General features: G+C 42.1%; 1 protein-coding gene across 1 annotated transcript in view; it reads left to right on the top strand.

Annotated features, from left to right (window-relative positions):
* Positions 1–4,328: 4,328 nt before the first annotated feature.
* Positions 4,329–10,078, top strand: part of LOC122553852 (intelectin-1-like) — a 35,506-nt gene continuing 29,756 nt past the window's right edge. The window contains exon 1 of the mRNA XM_043698265.1: positions 4,329–4,566. The gene's annotated coding sequence lies outside the window, so the exon portion shown is untranslated. The remainder of the gene's footprint in view (positions 4,567–10,078) is intronic.

Genomic DNA, 10,078 nt, shown 5'->3' with positions numbered 1-10,078 from the left:
TTTCCTGCTCTATCTCTGTAATACGTTGATCTCGGTCTTGACGATATAGCCTTTTGCAACAGAGAATTCCAAAAATTCACCTCTGAGGAAAGAAATGCCTCCTGACCACAGTCTTAAATAGTCTGCCCATTTTTCTAAAGCTATCCCCTGATTTTAGAAATCCCAACTCAGGTGAAAGTATTTCCTCTATCTAAGCTGTTAATCCCTGTAAAGATTTTGCTTGTGTGAATGAAATTACCTCTCATTCTTCTAAACTTGAAAGAATATAGGCCCAGTCTAGTTTATCTTTCCCTCCATAGGACAACCTCTCTCTCTTCTCTCTCTCTCTCTCGTTCACTCTCTCTCTCTTTCAACCCTTTCTCTCTCTCTCTCTGTTTTCTGTCAGCCTCTCCTGTTGTCTTTCTCCCCTGGCCTGGAAATACCCTGCTCCCCCATCCAAGGGTCTCCCCCAACTCCAAGGTTTCTTCCCCATCGATATTGACCCCAAATTTGTGCCCCTCAAATATTGCCTCCAAATTATGCCCCCCAAACCCATGCTTCTCAAATATTGCCCCATTTCACTCCAGGAGCTAGGGTTGACTTTGTGGAAATATAAGCATTTTTGTTTGTTGACTACACCTTCTCAAATATATATGTGAAAAATATTGAGCATCCCAACATTTGACTTTCTCTGCACATTTTCTCCCTTTGTGTAGGAAATCAACACAACTGCAAAATGAGGGTAGTGTTCTCAATTTAGCTACCTTCCTATATTTAACTTCAGCCCAACTACGACTACATCAGTTCTGACTCATTGCTAATACCCATGTCTTTATCAGAATATTATAGATTCCAGTCCTACTTGAGCACAAACTCTTGGCTAAGGGCGTGATAGGAAATGCACTACAATACTACCATCTCATTGCAGAGAGAGAGAGAGAGAGAGAGAGAGAAAGAGACAACTGGGGCAGTTTAACCTAAGAATCACCACAGCTCAGGAAAGGAAGCAAGTTGAAAGGGAGAGTGCTTCATGGTAACCTCAGCCAGTATAGAAATTGAACCCATGCTGTTGGTATCATTGTGTATCAGACGTCAGCTTTCTATCCCACTGAATTAACTAAACCCTTAACTTCGTACTGCTGAAGGCACTGCCCTTTGGACAAGACATTAAACCAAGTCTTCCCTGTCTTTTCAGGTGTAAAAGATTCAATGGAAATGTTTTGAGAAAGAGTTTAAGTATGATCCCTAGCATCCTGACAATCACTTATCCTTCAAACAACATTGCCCTGACTTTTATCTCATTACAACTTATACGAGCTTTCTCGACCTTGGTACTATAAAATGTAGGAAGAGAATTAGGCTCATTGATTTGGCTCATCGAGACTGCTGCCCCATTCAACGGTGGATCTGATAATCCCAAACTCCACTTTCCTGCCTTTTTTCCTATAACCTTTGATACTGATTAAAAATCTGTCTATTTTGGCCTTGATTATGCCTTTCAACCCAGCCTCAATAACCCTTTGTGATAAAGAACTCCACAGATTCACCATCCTCTCAGGGAAGAAATTCCTCGTTTCTGCTTTAAATGCACAACGCCTTTTCCAGTCCTAGACTCTCCCACAAGGGGAAACAGTCTTTTCCCATCTATCCTGTCAAGTCCCCTCAGAATCCTATATATTTCAATAAGATCACCTCTCATTCTTCTAAACTCCTATGGGTACAGGGCCACTTTATCCCTGAATTTTCTACATTATGGCAATGGCTATACTCCCAAAGTAATTCATTGGTATAAAATGATTTGTAAAGGCCCAAAATGGTGAAGTGCACTATATATAAAGGAAACAAATCTTTCTTTTACTGGAATTCTGAAACTGCATTTTAACCCTACACTTTTCCCGTTGGTATGTAACACTGAGTTGAGTGTGAGTTAAACTGCATTAAATGCAGTTAATGTTGTGCCATTGTGATTTTGGTGTGAAATTTTATTTTTGTCTGTTCGTTTGAAACCTAAATGCCCAGGAATGAAATAAAAGAATTTTTAAGCAAATAAATTACATTCATCATCTTTTGTTTGGCATTTCAGGTTATAACAACTCTCAAAGTGCTGTTTCCTTCGGAGCATTGTAAAAATGATAGACTTGATTACAGCGCGGGGAGGGGTCAGTCAGCCTGACACATTCTGCTGGGGTCTCTGCAAGAACTCAATTCGTCCCTCACCCCTACTACTCTCGTCAGCCCTGTAAATGTTCATCATATAATTACCAAATTTGCCTTCAAAAGTCTGATTGACTCTATCCCCTCCAGTTTCTCAGTTGGAACATTCCAATCCTTAATCACATGTTACATGAAAACCATTTTCCTCATTTTTTTTGTCAATCACCTTAAACTGATATCCACTTGCTTCTCAGCCCTAAAGAGAAAAAGTTGCCTAATTGATTTGTCTGGACCCCTCAAGATATTGAATCCTTCCATCCAATCTCCTTTCAAACTCCTCATCACTAATGTGCAAACATATCTGACGGCTATCATCCCTGGAAGCCTTCCAGTAAATTATATTTGAACTCTCTCTCGTGCCTCCACAATCTTCCTAATGTGAATATCCAAGATTGGTTAAAATACTGTAGTTGAAGCATTATTAGTCCTTTTAGACATGTTCACGACAATAACTTGTTTTTGTACTCTGAGCTCTGTAGTGATTGTAACGAGGTCAGCCAAGTGGGCCTCATAGAATAAAAGTTCCCTAATTGGGGCTGTTAATCTGGTCCAATCAGGGAACCTTGGCTGACAGATATGTACAGCAGTGTAAGTGGAGTGCATCATTTCTCCCTCCAACTCTATTTTGATTTAGTCCTACCCTCCCTACCTTCACTGTTTTGATCACACAGCATTGCCCTTTGATGTGAAGGGCAGTGTTTGTCACTGGCCACCCGGGTGTTTTCCTATCTTCCTGGTGGTGGAATTTGAATAAAGATTGGTGCACTTTGTGTCTTTCACTGTGTCTCACACCTGCACACATACACCATGGGTGCTGGGGAAAAAATAAGCACTACCGCACTTAGGTGGTAGTGTGGGGGTTAATATATAAAAAAAAAACCAGAGCGACGCAAAGAAAAACAGCAGTGTAAGTGGAGTGTATTATTTTCCCTTCCAACTCTATTTTGATTTAGTCCCTACCCTCTCCTTCACTGTTTGATCACACAGCATTGCCCTGTGATGAGAAGGACAGTGCTTGTCACTGGCCACTCGGGTGTTTTCTTGTCTTCCTGGTGGTGGAAACTGAATAAAGATTTGTGCACCTTGTGTCTTTCATTGTGTCTCACGCCTGCACACACACACACACCATGGGTGCTGGGGAAAAAATAAGCACTACCGCGGTTAGGCGGTAATGTGGGGGTTAATTTAAAAAAAGAAGGAAAAAATAAACAGCAGTGTAAGTGGAGTGTATTATTTCCTCTTCCAACTCTATTTTGATTTAATCCCTGCCTTCCCTTCACTGTTTGATCACACAGCATTGCCCTTTTGTCAAGGGCAATGCTTGTCACTGGCCACGCGGGTATTTTCCTATCTTCCTGATAGTGGAATTGAATAAAGATTCTTGCACCTTGTGTCTCTCACTGTGTCTCACACCTGCACACACACACCATAGGTGCTGGGGAAAAATATAAGCACTACCGCAGTTAGGCGGTAGCGTGGGGGTTAGCGGAAAAAAAAACCAGGAGATTTGATCACACAGCAAAAAAAAAGAAAAATAAAGAAAAAAAACAGCAGTGAAAGTGGAGTGTATTATTTCCCCTTCCAACTCTATTTTGATTTAATCCCTGCCCTCCCCTTCACTGTTTGATCACGCGACATTGCTCTTTGAAAAGTCCACTGCTTATCACTGGCCACTCGGACGTTTCCTTTCTTCCTTGTGGTGGAATATAAATAAAGATTTACGCACTTGTTATTTTTTCGCTGTGTTCGACACCTGCACACGCACGACATGGGTGCTGGGGAAAAATAAGCACTTCCGCTGTCAGGTGGTAGTGTGGAGGGAAAATTTAAAAAAAGGGTGTTCAACATCCTGACACTCTGAGAGCTCGCTCTGAGGGAGTTGGATCAGTGTCCAGGACTCTAAAAAGAAAAGAAAAAGAACATGAGCGTTGGGGCTTTGTTCACTCTGAGAGCTGGCTCCGAGGAAGCTGGATCAGTGTGTGTGAAGGACTCACCACTTTTCTGTATAGAGAAAAGGAGAGGAACTCCTGAACAACCTGGAACCACCCAGTTATTGTATCTTATTTACTGCCTGTTGGTGTGTTCCGACTGAGGATGAATTTATTTTGAATTTTTGTTTTCTTTTCTTTATTGGTTATTGTGATTGTTTGTTTTCTGGCTCTTCTTTCTGTTACTTCTGTTAATTTGAAGCTGTGCTCAGCTGCACAGGCAGCACCACCACTGCTGCTGCTGTTACTACCTGGGCCTGCTCCGACTACTGGAGCCTGGAGCTCGCCTGCACCCCAGCACTGCTACTGCAGGGGGACTGCTACCACTGCTGCTACCTGGGCCCCACCTGCACCGAAAAGAAAGAGAAAAACAATCAACAGGAATGTAAGTGAAGTGTATTATTTCCCCTTCCAACTCTATTTTGATTTAATCCCTGCCTTCCCCTTCACTGTTTGATCGCACAACATTGCCCATTGAAAATGATACTGCTTGTAACTGGCCACTCGGGTGTTTCCTTTCTTCCTGGTGGTGGAATATAAGTAAAGATTTACACACTTGTTGTTTTTCACTGTGTCAGACAACTGCACACACATGACATGGGTGCTGGGGAAAAATAAGCGCTACTGCTGTCAGGCAGTAGTGTAAGAAAAGTGGGGAAAAAAAAAACAGGAGTCTCAGGCATCCTGTTTAAAGAAAAGGAAAAAAAAAACAGGATTAGATTACTTACAGTGTGGAAACAGGCCCTTCGGACCAATAAGTCCAGACCAACCCGCAAACCACCCAGACCCATTCCCCTACAGTTACCCCTTCACCTAACACTACAGACAATTTAGCATGGCCAATTCACCTAACCTACACATTTTTGGACTGTGGGAGGAAACTGAAACACCCAGAGGAAACTCTCGCAAAGAATGTGCAAACTCCACACAGGCAGTTGCCTGAGGGGGGGGATTGAACCTGGGTCTCTGGCGCTGTGAGGCAGCAGTGCTAATCACTGTGCCGCCGTGCCGTCCACTCACAACAGGAGTGTCAGGGGTTCTGCTCACTCTGAGAGCTGGTTCTGAGGGAGCTGAATCAGAATTCTCCATGGGTAAATAAAGGGTGACATGGCGATGGGATCCCAGCCTCTGTGGAGTTACTTCAAACTCTATTGAGGAATGCCTTAATGGAGCTGCTGGATTCCCAATGCTTCAACCTCTTTTAATGGAGTTTGCAGCTTCAGCCTCTCTTCACTGGGGCCTTAGTGGCTGTGTCTTGAATACTGGGAAGATTTCCAGGGGCGGGGTCAGGTCTCACAGGCACATGAGGGTCAGAACCAACATTAGTTCTTACCCCCAACCTTCCAGTGGACAAGTCTCTTCAAAGGTAATGGATTCCACTCATCTGCAAAACCCGTGGCCTCATTTTGTCAACTCGTCTCTGAACCTGGGCTTGCTTCCTCTGAAATAGACTCACCTGAGAGGAGATTTATTTGAGCTGCATAAAATGATCAAGCCCTTGATAGAATGGATGTAAGGGCTTAAACTGGTAGATCAATAAGTAAGGAGCACAGATTTAAATTAATTGATGGCAGATTGAGAGAAGAATTGCTGAGATGCTTTTGTTCAGCCAAAGGGAGGTGCAATTCTGAATTTTTTTTTCTGTAATTCATTTACAGCAGGAGGGCTTTGCTGACTCGGCCAGCATTTAGTGCCCATCCCTAATTGCCTAGAGGGCAGTTCAGAGTCCACCACATTGCTGTGAGTCTGGACTCAGATGTAGGCCAGACCAGGTAAGGATGGCAGTTTCCTTCCCTAAAGGAAGTTAGTGAATCAAATGGATCTTTCCCTGGCAATCAGCAATGCATTCATGGTAATCATTAGACTCTTAATTCCATACTTTTTATTGAATTCAAATTCCACCATCTGCAATGGTGGGATTCAAACCCAGAACCTCAACACATTACCTTGGTCTCTGGCTTAACAGATAATACCACCAGGCCATAACCTCTAAGAAAGTTATGTAGTTAACTGTGGAAGTTATGTAGTTGACTTAGTGTTGCAATGTATGCCCGGGATTATGTTACAGGACTCCAGTAACAGATAATGATAGTGCATTGTGATAGGTTAGTTAAATCACTGGGAGATGAGCTAATGCTGAAGATGACGGTGCTGTAATGCGATAGGTTAAATGTGATCGAGAGAACTAGTGTAGCAGGCGATTATTAGGTTAGAAAGGCAAAGCAAGCCAGCATGATTGGGTATACTAATGCCATCAGATAAGTGTGGGAAGAATAACTGTATAAATTGCAGGGGAACAATTGTGGGGAGTCCGGAAGACATTTTGCTGGCTCCCACAACTTTTATTTTGCAAGATTAAAGTTTAATTTCATGAAGGGTTTTCTGCGTCTCCTGGTAATTTTTTAAATAGAGCATTGAGTGATTCTTCCACAACACCTCCCCCTACCCCCATTAAACTGAATCAAATTTCTTTGCAAGTTCAAACAATGCTTAAGTATTTACTTGATGTACCAACAACTATAGGGCTACAGATCAAAAGCCCTGCAGTTAAGTGGATGGCACTGTTTTTATCTGGCAGAAACAATGGGTTGAACCATTTCCTCATTACCAGGAGTGCTCTATCTTTTTAACTTGAATTGATATTGTATCTTTATTTTAGCGGACTGGTGTGTTATCATGCAAAATTTGATATTGAACCTCATCACAGGATATTTTAAGATGAGGAAGACCTTGATGAGAAAGGTAAGGTTGAGGGAGTGCTTTAAAGGAGCAGAGCATTCAAGAAGCAAAGACCATAAGTCCAGATGAAGATAGATTCCAGAATTTCAGGCTTTGCAAGCTGAAACCAAATTGCCAAAGGTGAAGCAATTAAACTCAAGGATGAACAAGAAGGTAGGAATCTCAGTGGACGATAAGCAATGTGCATTTTAAAATCTTATTGTTGTGGGGCATCAGTTTTTCCCAATGTGTGTTTCCTTAAAAAATTGCACACAACGCTTACATAGAACAGTATAGTGCTTGATGCTGTGCTGACCTGTGGAACCAATCTGAAGCCTATCTATCCTACACTATTCCATTTTCATCCATATGTTTATCCAATGACCATTTAAATGCCCTTAAAGTTGGTGAGTCTACTACTGTTGCAGGCAGTGTGTTCCACGCCCATACTACTCTCTGAGTAAAGAAACTACTTCTGACGTCTGTTCTATATTTATCACCCCTCAATTTAAAGCTATGCCCCCTCATGCTAGCTATCACCATCTGAGGAAAAAGGCTTTCACTGTCCACCCTATCTTATATGTCTCAATTAAGTCACCTCTCAACCTTCTTCTCTCTAATGAAAACAGCCTCAAGTCACTCAGCCTTTCCTCATAAGACCTTCCCTCCATACCAGGCAACATCCTAGTAAATCTCCTCTGAAACCTTTCCAAAGCTTCCATATCTTTCCTATAATGCAGCGACCAGAACTGTAGGCAATACTGCAAGTGCGCCTGCACCGGAGTTTTGTACAGCTACAACATGACCTCATGGCTCCGAAACTCAATCCCTCTATCAATAAAAGTTAACATACTGTATGCCTTCTTAACACCCTATCATCCTGAGTCACAACTTTCAAGGATCTATGTACATGGATACCGAGATCTCTCTGCTCATCGAGACTATCAAGAATCTTACTTTTTGCTCAGTACTCTGTATTCCGGTTGGACCTTCCAAAGTGAATCACCTCACGCTTTTCCACATTAAACTCCATTCGCCACCTCTCAGCCCAGCTCTGTAGCTTATCTATGTTCCTCTGTAACTTGCAACAACTCCATCGACCTTAGTGTTATCCGCAAATTTAACTAATCCATCCTAGTATGCCCTTATCTATGTCATTTATAAAAATGGCAAACAGCAGTGGCTCCAAAACAGGTCTTTGCAGTACACCACTAGTAACTGAACACTTCCCATCAACCACCACCCTCTGTCTTCTTTCACTTAGCCAATTTCTGATCCAAACCGCTAAATCCCTCTGAATCCCATGCCTCTGTATTTTGTGCAATAGCCTACCGTGGGGACCTTATCAAACACCTTACTGAAATCTATATACACCATATCAACTGCTTTACCCTCAACCACCTGTTTGGTTACCACCTCAAAGAACTCAATAAGGTTTGTGAGGTACAACCTACCCTTCACAAAACCATGTTGATTATCCCTAATCAACTTATTCCTCTCTCGATGATTATAAGTCCTATCTCTTATAAACTTTTCCAACATTTTATTCACAACCGAAGTAAGGTTCACTGGTCTATAATTTCCAGGGTTGTCTCTACTCCTCTTCTTGAACAAGGGAACAACATTTGCTATCCTCCAGTCTTTTGGCACTATTCCTGTAGACAACGATGACATAAAGATCAGAGCCAAAGGCTCGGCAATCTCCCAGGCTTCCCAGAGAATCCTAGGATAAATCTGTTGGGGAAGAGTTAATATTTTTTGCCTGGAAGCCATTTTCCTAATCCGAATGAGAAACCATTTTGTGTCCCTGGCCAGAACTTTGCTGGCTGTACATTCCTTATTATGAGGTAATGTGAACGGTAGGCTTTATCTTCCTAAGGTGCCAAGATAGAGTTTCCTCCCTTTGCTGAATGATCAGCGCAGGCTGTAGTAAGCTGACATAGACTTGCAAATTAGTCCCACTTCCTTCATGAGATATTGCCACTTTATGGTCATTCAGTTAATTAGGGATATCTCTGCTTATTGTTAGCAATCTGTGTAACTAGCACAGGTGGTGATACCATTTGTTCTGTCCACTTGTGGAATGCATAATAGTGTTTTAATTTTGAACTTAATGACTAACCTCTAATTTAGTACCAACTTGTAAGCATTCCAAACTGTGTAATTAACGAGCAGCTCCCATCTGTTTTCTCTATGTAATCCTGTACTATCCTGATGTACTTTGGAATAACACTGAGTCAGTTAGGACGATGAATTCCCCATGATATATCGTGTAATAAACTAATCAGTTCGCAAGGTCCGAGTCTCGAGAGTTTTCTGCAACAAAATCCTATCCAGCCATTACAGGGGAACAAAGTCTGCACAGTTCCTACTGGAATGTTTCCTGATCCAGTTTATTGAGAACCTTTATTGTAGTGCTAAGGAAAGGTTCAGGAATCAGGAAGAGCAACACCCAGGGATGGATGTGACAAAAGATGGTCATTTTCAAGTTGAGGTGTTGCTGGACTGTGAGCCAACCTAAGGTTAACAAGTGAATAGGACAATGTTGAGAGGGTGGCGCTAGAAAAGCACAGCAAGTCAGGCAGCAACCGAAGAGCGGGCGAACTGACTTTTTGGGCATCAGCCCTTCATCGGGAATGAGGCGGCCACATAATCATTCCTGATGAAAGGTTTATGCCCATATCATCGATTCTCCTGCTCCTTAGATGCTGCCTGACCTGTTGTACTTTTCTAGCACCACACTCTTGAATCTGATCTCCAGCATCTGCAGTTCTCACTTCCTCCTAACTGAATAGGACAATATATGGGCAGCAGAGTTTTGGAACAGCTTGAGTTTGTACAAGATGAAAATGCGAGGTCACCCAATAGAGTATTGAAATATTCAAATCTAGAGATAAGTAAGGTCTCTTCAAAGTTTAAGGATTTCTGCAGCAGATGAGTTGAAAAGAGGTTAGTCATACGAACATACAATTTAAGGACATCAGTAGTCTCTCAAGTTTGCTCAACCATGTAATAATAAGATCATGACTTATCTGACTGTAATCTGAACTCCACATTTCCACTTACCTCCACTAACCTTTAAAACCTTTCCTTAGCCAATTTATTCACTGGTGCCTTAAATCCATTCAAAAACTCCACCTCCACTATCTTTTGAGGAATAGATTGCCAAAGATTCGTGT

This window comes from Chiloscyllium plagiosum, chromosome 10, assembly GCF_004010195.1.
Source record: "Chiloscyllium plagiosum isolate BGI_BamShark_2017 chromosome 10, ASM401019v2, whole genome shotgun sequence".
Classification (NCBI taxonomy): Eukaryota; Metazoa; Chordata; class Chondrichthyes; order Orectolobiformes; family Hemiscylliidae; genus Chiloscyllium; species Chiloscyllium plagiosum.
Note: the sequence above shows the minus strand (reverse complement) of the source record. Positions and strands in the feature narration are given on the sequence as shown.